Raw genomic sequence first — 15,167 nt, 5'->3', positions numbered from 1 at the left:
TATTATTATTTTTTAAGTAGAGATGGGGCTTCACTATGTTGGCCAAGCTGGTCTCAAACTCCTGACCTCAGGTGATCCACCCACCTCGGCCTCCCAAAGTGCTGGGATTACAGGCCTGAGTCACTGTGCCTGGCCGTTATATTACTATTATTATTTTTCATTTTAGAGAAGGTCTTGCTGTGTTGCCCAGGATGGCCTTAAACTCCTGGGCTCAAATGATCCACCTGCTTTTTTCTTTTTTTTTTTTCTGAAACGGAGTTTCCCTCTTGTTGCCCAGGCTGGAGTGCAATGGCGTGATCTCGGCTCACTGCAACCTCCGCCTCCCAAGTTCAAGTGATTCTCCTGCCTCAGCCTCCTAAGTAGCTGGGATTACAGGTGTGTGCCACCACACCCAGCTAATTTTTGGGGGTTTTTTTTGTATTTTTAGTAGAAATGGGGTTTCACCATGTTGGCCAGGCTAGTCTCGAACTCCTGACCTCAGGTGATCTACCCGCCTCGGCCTCCCAAAGTGCTGGGATTGCAGTGAGCCACCATGCCTGGGCCAGACTCGCTTTTAATAATGTGATGCTAAACAGAAATACTTGAAGTACAGAGTGACATTAACCTGAAATGTTTCATTCACTTTGCACAAAAACAACAGCCACTGTTTAGGAAGCACCGAGGCAGTTTTAAATATCCTGACTCCCTTAGTTTCCCTTCAGAAATAAAAACCTTTGTGATATCACTAACAATTCTCAGAGCACAAGGCTGTCCCACAGCCTGCCCCAAGCACTTACTCACCAGGAAAACCCAGCCAGTCACTCAGCACACTGCGAGAACTTACACCTTTAACTTCCTCTATCTAAGAAGCTTTTTGCAGGAAAAATTACCATCTGTGCTTTTACTCAATAGTGAGTTCTTACCGTTAACATTTTAGAAACATGAACACAGCCCTGATCAAGCGGAACTGATACACTCCCGAAACAGGCAGAAAATCCGAAACACACTTGCAACGCCAGCCAGCAAAGCTGCACTCACAGTGTCAGAGGACTGGAGGTGGCTGGGAGAACCGGGAATAAATGACGGGGCACATGTCCAGCCTTCCTGAGTTCAAGCGCCCTGAATTAACCCAGCAGCACACCCATGGGGGATATGGGCACTTCTGTGTGTGACACGGGCCCCCCGTGAGAAAAGCCTGGGGTGCTCTCCCTATAGCTGACACGTGTACACGCATGCAAAACCCAGCCCTGGGACTGAGGGGCTCTAGGCCCCGACAGAGGAGCACAGGAGGCCTGTTCCATTTCAGTACAACAGGTTCTGTGATTGGCCAAGGCTGGGCTCAGTCCTACACCAGACTGACAGCTTCCTCACCCTCCCACGCTTGAGTTTGAAGACATGTCCACAGGAAGATGCACCATCAGTGAACGGCTGCTGTTAGGAGAAACAGGAACAGCACCGACCACACGGCGAGCGCGGGACACGGCCAACGCGGTGAGCACAAAAACACAAGAGAGTGCAAGTGGAGCCTACGATGAGTCTCGGAATTCCAGACCACGGGCCAGGCGTGCTATGGCTCACACCTATCATCCCAGCACTTTGGGAGGGTGAGGCACGATGAATGCTTGAGCCCAGGAGTTTGAGACCAGCCTGGGCAACACAGTGAGACCCTGTCAGTACAAAACATGTTTTTAAAATGGAAACAAAAGGTTGGGCGCAGTGGCACATGCCTGTCACCCCAGCACTTTGGGCCGAGGCAGGTGGACCATTTAAGCTCAGGAGTTCAAGACCAGCCTGGGCAACATGGACAAACCCATCTCTACTATTCAAGACCAGCGTAGGCAACATGGACAAACCCCGTCTCTACTAAAACTTACAAAAAAAAATCAGCTGGGTGTGGTGGCGTGCACCTGTGATCCCAGTTACTCCGGAGGCTGAGGCAGCAAGAAAATCACTTGAACCCGAGAGAAAGTTGCAGTGAGTCGAGACTGCACCACTGCACTCCAGCCTGAGCGACAGAGGCTCCATCTCAAAAAATAAGTAAGTGAAATAAAAATAAAAATGGGAACAAAAGGCCAGGCACAGTGGCTCACGCCTGTCATCCCGGTACTTTGGGGATTCGAGGTGAGCAGATGGGGGTGCACTTGCGCTTAGGAGTTCAAGACCAGAGTGGGCAACATGGCAAAACCTGGTCTCTACTAAAAAAAATACAAAAATTAGCAGAGTGTGGTGGCACACACCTATAATCCTAGCTACTCAGGAGGCTGAGGCACAAGAATCACTTGAACCCAGGAAGCAGAGGTTGCAGTGAGCTGAGATCACGCCACTGCACTCCAGCCTGAGCGACAAGAGTGAGACCCTGTCTCAAAAAAAAAAAAAAAAAAAAAAAACTGAAACAAAAATAAAATTAAAATATTAGCCAGGTGTGGTGGTGCGTGCTTGTAGTCCCAGGTACTCAGGAGGCAGAGGTGGCAGGATCGTTTGAGCCCAGGTCAAGGCTACAGTGAGCCATGATTGTGCCACTGCATTCCAGCCTGGGTAACAAAGTGAGACCCCTTCTCAAAAAAAAAAAAAATTAAATTCAGACCAGAAAAAAAGACAATATCCACTGTCACATCACACTGCATCCCTGACCACACACTTCCCAGAACAAGTTTTCTCATTGTGCTGTCTTCCAGTTCCTTTTCCTCTGTCCTGGTTCCTATCCTGACCTTTGTCCTCTAGGAACCACATGTGTGCATGTGTGTGTGTGTGTGTGATCTGGGACTGCTCCATTTTCTGTTTGTAAAAGGAGATGTAAACCGTGGAATGGGCTCCCCACAGGACTAACGTAAATGACCAGATTACATTTGAGAAGTGGAGATTTTGAGTGCGGAGAGAAGGCTGTAGGCGACTCAAGACTTCTTTTTTTTTTTTTAAGAGAGTCTTGCTCTGTCGCCCAGGCTGGAGTGCAGTGGTGTGATTTCGGCTCACTGCAAGCTCCGCCTCCCAGATTCACGCCATTCTCCTGCCTCAGCCTCCCAGGTAGCTAGGACTACAGGCACCCACCACCATGCCCAGCTGACTTTTTGTATTTTTAGTAGAGACAGGGTTTCGCTATACTAGCCAGGATGGTCTCGAACTCTTGACCTCGTGATCCTCCCGCCTCAGCCTCCCTGAGTGCTGGGATGACAGGCATGAGCCACCGCAGTGTTGGGATGACAGGCATGAGTCACCGCAGTGTTGGGATGACAGGCGTGAGCCACTACGGTGCTGGGATGACAGGTTGAGTCACCGTGGTGTTGGGATCACAGGCTCAGCCACTGCACCAGGCCAACTCAAGGCTTCTTTAGAGACCAGAGGCTCAGAGCAGGGTCACAAGCCAAAGTGCTCTGTTTCTTTGAATGGGTAACAAGCAGACATGTCCCACCTAAGCATCAGGACCACCTTAGAGGTTGAGTGCCTCTGATCTGCAACTGAACCAGGCCTGTCTCCCTGAAGCATGGGAGATCCTGAGTATTGTGGGTCTGCAGATTCCACCCTGAAATCGGAGGAGGAAGAAATGGGGCTGGACCTGGACAAACAAGTGCCTTCTTCAGCCAATGTGTTCTCCGCCCCTAACAGAGCCGAATAATCTCTTATTTCTTTCGAAAATGCCTAAGCTGGCTTTGAACTTGCCAAATAAAAGGATATTGCCATTCACCAGATTCAGTAATTTAAATGGGATGGAAAGAGAACACCCACTTTTTTCAACTAGGGCCACATCGAGACAAGAAAGACTACAGACCATATTGTCTTTAAAGCTCATTTAGCAAGTGTCAGATAAACTTACTTGGTGGTTGCCACACAGGCCCTGAATCATGCCCTTTTCCCTGAGCTCAGGGTCTGTGGGACAACTCAGTGGTTCTAATCCCACTCAAAATTTCATGTGGCCAAGGAACACTTACCACCTTCCCCCACCCCGTTCTTCTGGGTGCTCCAAGAGGTGATGTTTCAATCGCTGCACCCCCATCTCACTATCATCCAACCCCCTCTCCCCCATCTTCCCATCACTGCACCCCCATCTCACCCTCCTGGCTGGGTGCAGTGGCTCACACTTGTAATCCCGGCACTGTGGGAGGCTGAGACAGGGGGATCACTTGAGGTCAGGCAAGACCAGCCTGGCCAACATGATGAAACCCGTCTCTACTAAAAATACAAAAATTAGCAGGGCATGGTGGCAGGTGCCCATAATCCCAGCTTCTAGGGAGGCTGAGGCAGGAGATTCTCTTGAACCTGGGAGGCGGAGGTTGCAGTGAGCCGAGATCTCGTCACTGTACTCCAGCCTGGGGGACAGAACAAGACTCCATCTCCAAAAACAAAAACAAACAAACAAAAAAACCCTTCCTCCCACCCACCATCTCACTACCATTGAACGCCTCCCTGCCCCCCTTCCCAGGGCCAGTTGTCCCCACTCTGCACAAACAGCCCTGGGTGCTTTGTGTCAACAATTCTGTTTTCTGGTTCTGTCCCTGCACTCGCTGTTCCTCCAACCAGAACGGCCTTGCTCCACTTCTCAGCCTCTGCCAAGCAGCTGGCTATGGCCACTGAGTGGATTGTGAGTATGTTTCTAGAAAGCCTGTGTGTCTGGATGTGCCCCTCTACAACCCAGAAATCAACAACCAGGCCTTCGAGTTTCTTCATAACTCAGAAGCTCCTAATTAATCTCTGTGACTTTTTGTGGGATTCTCTCAGGGAAGTCAGTTAGGAAAGCAGTGAATCAACACTGCAGACAGGTAACGCTTAGCCTGGGCCGAGTTCTTCTTCTGCCCAATTCAGAGCCATAGTTTTGCTCCCCATGCCCCAGCAGATATGCAAAGCCTCCGTCCGTCCGGCAGGTGACCCACACTAAGAAGGCTTGCCCAGAGTAACATGGGCCACGTGGGCCAGGTGTGTCCACCTCTCCCAAAGACAACTGTCAACACCTGGAGTTCCTAAACCCTCTGCACATAGCCCAAGGCACAGTGGTGCCCTTCTCCACATCTCCACAGAGGAGCACCTACACAGGCCTCGTGTGCAGCAATATGCCAGAGTACGGGAAGACTTTCTGTGCAAGAGGCTTCATTTTCTTCATTTTCTTCAGAGTGTTTGGAAGGAAGAGACGATGTGATGCATTTTTATAAACGAAAATGTTTTACAAACAAAAAAGTATCTGTATGTCACACGCAAGTAGCAATGCTGCCCGACTTTCAGAAAAATGAAAACATTTTTCGAAACTGATTGTTCACACACATATGTGGCTCTTTTCCATTTTGGGGGAAACTGAGAAGGACTGAGGCGCTAGTAAGTCAGAGATGCTCAAAGAGAAACCAAGAGGAGCCCGAGGGCGACACGTGGGCGGGCAATACAGGGCCAAAGAAGAAATGCTTCCGCCGGGCGCGGTGGCTCACACCTGTAATCCCAGCACGTTGGGAGGCTGAGGCAGGCAGATCACAAGGTCAGGAGATAGAGACCATCCTGGCTAACACGGTGAAACCCCATCTCTACTAAAAAAAAATACAAAAAGTTAGCCGGGCATGGTGGCTGGCGGCTGTAGTCCCAGCTACTTGAGAGGCTGAGGCAGGAGAATGGCGTGAACCCAGGAGGCGGAGGTTGCAATGAGCCGAGATCGCACCACTGCACTCCAGCCCGGGCAACACAGCAAGACTCCCATCTCAAAAAAAGAAAAAAAAAAAAAAACTTCAGGGGTGACTTTTCCAAAAAGACAGCGAGTGTCCTTGGGAAGGCATTGTGTGTGCTGAACCAAGTCTTCAGAAGGTACAACGTGAAACTCAACCGCTCCTCATGCCTACCCCCACAGCTGACCAGCTCCCAAAAGCTGCCTCCTACGGTGGCCCTGCCCTCTGGCCAGCAATCCGCTCTCCGAGAAGCAGGGGTTGGAATATGACTCACTCTACCAGGACTGCACGGCTGCCAGCTCTGGAACCATGGGGGCGGATCTCCAAGTGGACCCCCTTCCCTCGAGCCACCTTTGGGCTCCGGTGCCACTCCCCACAGCAGTCTAGGCACCCTCCTCCCAGCCTTGGGCCGTTTCTTACCAGCCTCTGCCACCACACTGGGCCACATCAGTGGTTTCTGTGTGCCCTCAACCCACCTCTGTGGGAACTTGGTTACCAACCTGGCCCAAAGTCTGGTCCATGGAAGGTCCTCAGTAACACCAAAGAGCTGTCATGAAAACGAAACCCCAGGCCGGGCGCGGTGGCTCACGCCTGTAATCCCAGCACTTTGGGAGGCCGAGACGGGCGGATCACGAGGTCAGGAGATCGAGACCATCCTGGCTAACACGGTGAAACCCCGTCTCTACTAAAAATACAAAAATTAGCTGGGCGAGGTGGCGGGCGCCTGTAGTCCCAGCTACACGGGAGGCTGAGGCAGGAGAATGGCGTAAACCTGGGAGGCGGAGCTTGCAGTGAGCTGAGATCCGGCCACTGCACTCCAGCCCGGGCAACAGAGCAAGACTCCGTCTCAAAAAAAAAAAAAAAAAAGAAAAATACACTATTTCTCAACTTTCTATTCTAAAATACCTATGGTAACAATTTTTTTTTTTTTTTTTTTTAGACGGAGTCTTGCTCTGTCGCCCAGGCTGGAGTGTAGTGGTGCAATCTCAGCTCACTACAAGCTCCACCTCCTGGGTTCGCACCATTCTCCTGCCTCAGCCTCCCAAGTAGCTGGGACTACAGGCGCCCACCACCACGCCCAGCTAATTTTTGTACTTTTTTAGTAGAGACGGGGTTTCATCATGTTAGCCAGGATGGTCTCGATCTCCAGACCTCGTGATCCGCCCGCCTCGGCCTCCCGAAGTGCTGGGATTACAGGCATAAGCCACCGCACCCAGCCTGTGGTAGCAAATTTTTAATCCAGATGTTTAGAAGCATTTAATAATTTCAAATTGTAAATTAGAGTAAAATGACACTGCTGATACTCAACTATGCAACAGAACTATTCAACTGTTCAACAGAAAACTTTGCATAAATCATACTTAGGTCAAATTTCACTGGTTTCACTTGTTTTTATGTTTTAACAGGACAATGTTTATTTGTTTTTTTATTACTTAATTTTATTGTTTTAGAGACAAGGTCTTGCTCTGTTGCCCAGGCTGGAGTCCAGTGGCACAATCATAGTTCACTACGGCCTCAAACTCCTGGCCTCAAGCGACCCGCCCGCCTCAGCCTCCCAAAGCACTGGGATTACAGGCGTGAGCCACCACGTCCAGCCTCAGAACCACTTTTAGTTAAAAAACATCCTTTCTCTTTTCCATTTATAAACAACACCACTGGAGCCCTTTGTCATCACCAGCAAACCAGAACACCACGCCTGGGTCTGTCTGTGTGAGGCACTCAAAGTGTTTAAGTGATAACAGCAGAAAAGCAGGAAAATCCCTCCCACAGACCCCATGGCCTAAGACCCCAGCACTGCAAAAGTTCACAGCCATGCCGGAGCCATGGCAGAGGGCAGGAGGACCATAGTCAGGATAAGGCAGCCGCATCTCAAAGCCCTGAATAAGTCTGTGGCCTTAATAGAGATTTTTAATCAAACATTTATTCTTAGGAGTCAGGCCATTCAAGCAAACTTAGCAGCAACAAGATGAATTTTTCCCCCAGGGGAGGGGACAGATTCAAAGGATCATTTTTTTTTTTTTTTTTTAATCTGCTAGAAAAACCAGTGGAGGTAAGTATCAGCCATCACTCAAGGTCACTCATGAGACTTCCAGGTGAAATCCGCAAAGTCCAGGGAGAAGCAGCAGCCTGAATTTTTACAAGAATGATACTTGGGCAAGAACATGAAGTCCCCATGGCAGACACCGCAACACTGGGTGTGGGGATGGGAAGGGGCAATGGCTTCCAGACCTTTCCTCTCACTTTAACTCAGCACTGGAGCAGGCACCTGGGCACCAGTCACGGCAATGGGAGGAACTAGTTCCAGTTCTTGGGCTGTGATGCCGTCTAGGCACCATGCACGAAGTGGGTCTCCTGGGCTCTGAGAGGCCAGGCTAAGACCTCTGATGGAGAACACAGCACTGGAGCTGCACCGCTGTCCCAGAAACACAGGCCACAGGGACAGAGTGGCCCAATTTCCCTTAATTTAAAAACCCCACGTCAGGGCAGTGTTGGAAAGTTCACTCTGCTAAAATTTAATTCAGTGTTTGTAAATACATCTGACAATAACTGTGTACCCTCCACAGCATTTTCTCTAAATCCTTGGAGCAGTTTCACCGTTCACAGTGTTTACCTCCTGACCTCTCTGACCACCAGGGGCTGGGAAGGGACGGAGAGTGCAGGGCACTGGGTCAGCCTGGCCCTGGTGGAACTGACCTGGGGGCCCTTAGGTAACAGTCCACCCAACCCTAACATCGGAAACAGGAGTGGAACTCAGGTCTGAGCACAGTACGACTCATCTTCACACGAAACAGCTAAACCATCGCCTCATCTAAGCAAAAAGAAACTCTCACGTTCAGGATAATGCTGTCAGTGAGAGGCTTAATTAAATGCTTGTCCCCAGGCTGGCCTGAAGGCAAGGTGGAATTTTGGATTTCTGAACACCGCAAAGTGAGTGCATTCCACCCCCCCGACCCCCCTGGCCAAGGAGAAATCCGACAGTAACTCCCCAGCCCTCTTCCTTCAGTTACAGAGTTGAAGATGTCTAGATTTTTGGGGGGCACGGTGTGTAAGTTCCCATCTGAATTTGCAGTAACTTGCGCCCAAGTACTCCCCCCACTCCTCAGTCCTTTCTGCAGTAGTAACCAGGCTGAGGTGCCCAAAGGTGTCAGTTGGAAAGACGTAAAACGCACCGAGCAGAAAGGTTCTACTCTGATAAATACTGTGGCTTGCTTCATTATTCATGTGAAAAAACCATTCTATACATTTCCTTTTGATGAACAAACTATTTTCCACTCTTGTAGAGTGAAGTGAAATAGTGCCTTGCAGAGGCAGCGTGAGTGCCAGCAGCAGAGATGTATCCAGTCTGTTACCCAAACGGGAAGTTAGCTCTGATAATAGAGCCAATAAGAAAGATTCTACAATCGATACAATTAAAATGCCCGTGAGTTCGCGGCGCACAGGTGTCTGCGCCCAGGCCGTGCGCTAAACACGTTTCTAATTAGCATTTCTTTAAACAATGCTGATCACAGTCTTGCCACCTTAATCCACTCCAAATGCATCGCTGAGATTGCAGCACGGAAAGCGAGAGGAAATTCGCTGCGAATCTCAGTCAAACTTTCTTTTGTTTATATTTCTTCGCTGTCAGAAAATATCTGTTCTTCGCCCCATCTGGTCTGTACCCTGGCTCCTCGGTCCAGCCCTATTGTGTGCGCTTCGTTAAACCTACGAACAGTGTCTGTCAGTGGGGCCAGGGGAACCCCAACTAGCCGGAGCCCTCCCTCTGGCGCAGAGAATTCCCCGTTTGCCTTCGGGATTGAGTTGTCAGACACCGGCTCGCGCTCCCCCGCGAAACTGACATGTCTATTTACAGAGAAACAAAGACGCGGCTCGCTGCGGACCCCGCTCCCTCCGCGCGCCCCGTCCGCCCCGCGCGCCCCGCGCCCTCCGCGCCCCTCGCCGCCCCGCCCCGAGGCCCCTGCGCCCCGGTTCGGCCGGCGATTAACATGGAGACCAGGCCGGCGCCCGGCGTCCGGGGAGACAATGACCCCCGGCCCCAGGACGCCGGGACCCGCCCGCGCCCACCTCCCGCAGTTCCGACTCTTGGCAAACTCGGCGCGGGCGGCTCCGGGTGCGGCTGGGCTGCGCCGGCTGGGGGCGCGGGCGGGGGGCGCCAGGACGCCCCCGGGCTGCCTCGGGGCCAGGCGTTGACGCAGCAGAAATTACCAGCTGGAAAATTCCCCTCTTGGAGGTGCCGGGGAGGGAGCGCGGCGGGAGCGGGAGGTGCCCGGGGCCGAGGGGCCGGGGCAGCCCCGCCGCCTCCGCGCGCAGCCCCGCGAGGAACCCGCGCCGCCCCCGCGCGCCCCGCCCCGCGCCGCCAGCCTGGGGGGCACCCGCGGGGGCCGGGCCGGGGTCTCCGCCGCCGCCCCCGGAGCCCGCGCCGCAGCCGGGCGCGCCGATGGCCCCGGGAGGGCGCCCCCGCGGGGCGGGGCGTGGCGGGGCGGCCGGCGGCGGGGGCGCGCCCGGGCTCGCAGCAGCCCCGGCTCCCTGCTCCCGGCTCCCCGCCCGGCCCCCGCCGCGATGCGCCCGCCCGGCCGCGCGGACAATGAGCCGGCGCCGCTTACCTGTGACCCCATGGGGCGCGGGCGAGGGCGGGCGCCGCGGCCGCCGGGCCGGCGCCGGTGATCGCCGCCGCCGCCGGGCGGGCGCTGCGTCCGGGCGGGTCCGAGCTGCGCGCTCGCCGGGGCTGCTCGGTCCGTCAGTCCGTCCGTCGGTCCGTCAGGCCGGCGCGCGCCCCCGCGCCCGCTCCAACCCCGCGGCCCCCGCCGCCCGCGCGCGCGCGCCCCGCCCGCGGACCCTGACCCCGCCCCCCGGCGCGCGCCCGGCCGCCGCTGATTGGCCCGCGCCGCGCCCCGGCCGCGGCCACCGCCCCGGGCCCCGCCCACGCCGGCCCGGCCGCCGGCCCCGCCCCTCGCTCGGCCCTGGGCGCCGCGCCGCGGGGTCGCAGGGGGCCGCGCCGGGGGTCCGTTCTCCCCCTCGCGGGCGGCCGGACAGCGGAAGTGCGGGCTGGAGCTCGCTGGGCATTGTGGGAAGCCCCCTCCCCTGGGCTGGCTGGGGGCTGGGGCGGCGCGGCGCGGGGGTCCCCCTGGTCCGGGCTGCGCCCTTGCCCCGCGGGCGCGGAGCAGCCTGGAAACCACCCCACGGGAGCGGCGACCCCGGCGTGGGCACCCAATCCCTTCCCAGGCCGCGCACCGGGCCCTGCCCACGCGCAGGTTCCTCGGGGGCGCGCGGGTGCCCGGGTCACGGGCCGTCCCCGCGCCCGACGCACCGTTGCGCTGCGCGCGTCTCGCAAACTTGGCGACTCCCCCAGCCCAGCCGGGCATCTCCGCGGGCCGCTTGCGGTGCGGAAAAGGCGCCCCCAAGGAAGGCTGCCCGGGGTCCGGAAGGTCCTGGGCACCGCGCGCGCCCAACCTCGGGGGCCTCGGCGCACCGGGAGATCAGCGCACCTCGGGCACGGGCCTCGTGGGGGTGCCCGCCAGTGGGGCTCGCTTTTGGCTGACTAGGGACACCGGCGGCAGCGCGTGGGTCCCTCCCGTCGTGTCGTCTGCCTCACGGGGACGAAGGGCTCCGGGAGGGGAAGGGAACCAGCGGCCCGGGCCTCGCCCCAGCCCCGTGTGCAGCCCCGACCCGAGCGGCCCGGGACGCGTCTCCACCACTGGGCGCCCGAACCCTGTGCGTCGCTTCTCGCCTCCGCGTCCTCAGCCCTCGGGCGGGTGGAGTGGGAAGCGCGGCCCCGCATTCCTGGCCGGCCTGCGCGGGGGTAAAGGCCACCTCGCTTCCTCTCCCCGGGCGCGGCGGCGGGAAGGGAGGTGAGCCTGTGGCCGGCAGCCGCGCGAGGGAGTCGAGCCCGACCGGGCCAACCAATGGGGAGGCGCCCGGGCCGTCCAGCCTGCCTCCCTGCGGGCCCAGTGCGGCGGATTCCTCGGGAGGTGGGAGGCGGCGGCCCTATGGATGCTTTCAAATCAGGATGTGTGAGACGCATTCAGGAGCGGCGGTGGGAGGCGGCTGAGGGCTCTCCGTGAGTGAGCAAAGGCGAGCGAGGTCTGGCTGCTGGGACCGACGCCTGGGACACTCCCTTAACTGCCGTCGCGGGCGCCTGGAAATGGCTGTGCGGACAACCCCTTCCCATCCCCTCGCCAAGGTCGCCGGGATGGCCCTGCGGCCCAGGAAGCCTCGTCCCCGGCCTACCTCGCGCAACACCCTCTCGGTGGCACCGCCTGCTCTGGTCTGAAACAGCAGGCCCAGCGTCACGGAGCTTCGGGAGGTGGGGGCTGAGCACACCAACCTGAGAAGAGGCAGCTTCCAGGAGGGTCTGGCAGGTCACATGCCTCCCCTTTGGAGGGAACAGAGGGCACTGCTTGCAGCAGCCCCCACCTGCCCACCCAGAGCCCAGTTGTACCCCATGGAGGAAAGGAGGCCTGGGGAGACAGGAGAGCTCACCCAGCCAAAGTAAGGAGGACCAGAGCCCTGATGCCTGCCCCAGGGGCCTCCCGCAGAGCCTGCCCATGAGTCTCTCCCAAGATGTCTGGACCTCCCTAGACGGCCTCCAAGGAGAGCAGTGTTAATGGCTTGCCATATCCGTTGTCCATGCAGGGATGGAGAGCAGCAGCAGCTGCCTGGTGGAACACACAGTGACACTCAGTTATTGCTTAGTAGGCCTGCCCTTAAGAACCAAGCCTTGATCTCACCACGACCAAGGCCAACCCCACCTGCCAGGTTAGGGCTGCCTGTCTTGGTAGAAACTTTCTGAGTTCTAGAATGAGCCGGGCAGATGAGGCTCTGGGCCCCCTCTCACCTGGGAGTCCCACTCCTCCTACCCCGTCAGCAACCCTGCCAGTGACTGGGGACAGAGAGACTCCTGACTTCTGCTCCAAGAACCAATGGAAGGTCAAGCAGCCCGGAGATGAAGCCAGTATGTCACAAAGGAAGAACCAAGACCAGTCTCAGAGACAGCATCCTGGTTAAGTCCTGCCTAAAGCCCACCCTACCTGCAGACTGTTATTCCGAGAGCTAATAAACCCTGTTACTATCTAAAAGAAAAACAAACGAACAAAAACCAGCAGCAGCAACTGCGGCCTCTCAGCCGAACTGATAGAAGGAGGAGGGTGGAGTAGTTGGGCTCCTATAGCCACCGGATGTGTCTGCTCCGATTGGCATGCTGGCCCCGTGGCCCCAGAAACCTCAGGTTTGTTGGAGCCCAGCATCTGCTGAGCTGCTGCTGGGATTAGACATGAGACGGGGATGCCACGCTGGGCCGCAGTGCCGCCTCTCTTCCCAGGACGCGGGACACTTGTGCAGGTGATGCATGCCAGGCCTGGGGTCCACAGACGCAAGGAGGGATCTGCTGCCTGGCGGCCGGCTGGGAGGCAGCTCTGGGAACAGAGGGTGTGAAGTATGGCCTCAGCAGTGTTGGGATCAGGGCTGGGAGGCCAACACATGGGTGTCTGGGAGGGTCCCGAGGGTGGGGTCTCTGAGGGTGACATGATGAGCTGGACATAGTCCCTGACCTCGCCAAGTGGGTGAACAAGACAGGTGAACAAATGGTCAGGTCTCTGTAGGGCACACTTGTCCACGCTGCATGAGGTGGTCATTCCTGAAAGTCACCCCCAGCTGTCTGGGTGAGCATGTCGGGAGCCTGTCCAAGGGACCCTGAGGCCTATGAGGGATGAGCAGCAGCAGACCAGGAGTTCTGGAGGATGGGGGGCTCAGGGCAAGGTGCAGAGGCTGGGCAGCCCCACAGATGTACCTGCTAAGGGACATGCCCCCCGCAAACCCCTGGAACAAATCAACCAGAGACACAAATGGAGAGCCATCTGGCTGGCAGGGCCCCCGGAGGGTCCTGGCACAGCCTCGTGCTATGGCCTCTCCGCAGACCTGTGTTCACAGACTCCCTGCACCACTTACCCTGCCAGCCGGCCACCTGCCCTCCACCCTCACTGTGTGGCTTCTAGGGGCCGGGGGTCTGGGAGGGAACAAGCCCCATTCCAGGTGCTCTGACCCACCAAGAGAGTGGGGACCTGCCTCTCATCCTCAGGAAGGATGACCTGGGAGGAGCTTTGGGAAAGAAAATTGCTGAGGAGGAACAGATACCCCTTCCTGTCTATGTCCCCCCGAGCAACAGACACCCCTTCCTGTCTGTGTCCCCCCGAGCAACAGACACCCCTTCCTGTCTGTGTCTCCCGGAGCAACAGACACCCCTTCCTGTCTGGGTGCCCCCAAGCAGCTCCCCAACCTCACCAGGGCCTTTACCGCCACCCCCTCTTCTCCCAAGGAGGCATTTCCTTGTCCACCCCCAGCTGGGATTTCTATGGTTGTCTTTGTCTCAGTCACTGGTCAGGGAACCTGCCTGTTTATTCACCAGCCAGTGATGTTACTCAGTCGTCCCCATGGCAACAGCCCTGGGAGTCCTGCCCCCTCCCAGGGAACTGCCCAGAACCTGTCCCTGCCCTCTCCAGGCCTCTGCTGGGAGCCCAGACAGAGGGAGAGGCAGAGGGCAGGGCGGGGACAGAGGCCCGCCGCCCGCCTGAGGATGCTGGGGCTGTCCAGGGAGCTGCCCACCGCACGTCATCCTGGGTCCTGCGGGTGGACTGGAGGCTGGCCGTGGGCGCAGCAGAGCCCCACCCACGGGCTGGGGGAGGTGGCCTGGTCAAGGCTGGTTGGAGGTGGGTCTCCTCTCAGGCTTGGCTTGGCCAGGCCCAGTGCCAGCGGGCCCTGCCCTCCCACCCAGGCCTCCCCGAGACCACCCTCCAGAGCTGCTCTGGGGCCAGGGGCTACCTGCCAACCCCACGGCTGCCCCACCCCAACTGTCCTCCGGGCCTGTGCCCCTGCCAAGCCCCAACTGCCGCTCCAGCTGCCACAGCCAACTGTCGACCGGTCTCCATTCCAAGCGCCTGCTCACCCCCAATCGTCCTTCCAAAATGCTGCTGCCAACTGCCAGCCCCCTTCCTTCCTGAGCCCTGGCTCCTACCACCACTCCAGGCCACCACACCAGGGATCTGCATTCCAGACCTTCCCTCGGGACAGAGGCCAGGCCACACCTGCCGTGTGCCTGGTGGGATGGGATGGGGTTGGGGAGGCACTGAAGGTCTGAGACCTGAGGCGTCAGCACAGAAAGGCAGAGCAGGCGATGGGGCCAGGCCCTAGCAGACAGAAGGCAAGGGGCAGGGAGAGCACAGGCCGAACAGGGGAAGGCGAGAGGGCAGGGCAGCCCATCCTCAGTGCCAGGGGCCACGCCAGGCCCAGCACAGGGGTGGAAAGACCGCCAGAGTACAGCCCGAGCAGGCCCTGGGAGCTGCAGGGCAGAGCTGGGCTTTCCCTCAGAGGGTCTGTGAACAGCTTGGCCTGACTACAGACCCCGAGAGGGTCCTCCCAGCCATATCGGGGGGAACTGGCCCCTCCCCACCAGCCCTGCACAGCTCGGGGTGGAGTCAGCTCCCAGGCCTCAGCTGTCCCAGGCCAGCCTGGACTCTTGCTTCACCACCTGGCACGTGGGGCCGGCCTGAGTCCCTTTAGGTTCCA

General features: G+C 57.4%; 1 protein-coding gene across 4 annotated transcripts in view; it reads right to left on the bottom strand.

Annotated features, from left to right (window-relative positions):
- The window catches only part of ZBTB46 (zinc finger and BTB domain containing 46), a 90,299-nt gene extending 79,101 nt beyond the window's left edge, over positions 1-11,198 (bottom strand). The window contains exon 1 of one of the 4 annotated variants that reach the window (XM_008010661.3): positions 11,096-11,198. The gene's annotated coding sequence lies outside the window, so the exon portion shown is untranslated. Of the gene's footprint in view, positions 1-9,674; positions 9,777-9,815; positions 9,929-10,213; positions 10,382-11,095 lie in introns of those variants that run through there. The other 3 variants (XM_073005121.1, XM_008010653.3, XM_073005135.1) reach the window with 3 other exon arrangements.
- Between the last annotated feature and the right edge of the window lie 3,969 nt (positions 11,199-15,167).

The sequence above is a fragment of the Chlorocebus sabaeus genome, chromosome 2 (genome assembly GCF_047675955.1).
Source record: "Chlorocebus sabaeus isolate Y175 chromosome 2, mChlSab1.0.hap1, whole genome shotgun sequence".
In the NCBI taxonomy this organism is placed as follows: domain Eukaryota; kingdom Metazoa; phylum Chordata; class Mammalia; order Primates; family Cercopithecidae; genus Chlorocebus; species Chlorocebus sabaeus.
Note: the sequence above shows the minus strand (reverse complement) of the source record. Positions and strands in the feature narration are given on the sequence as shown.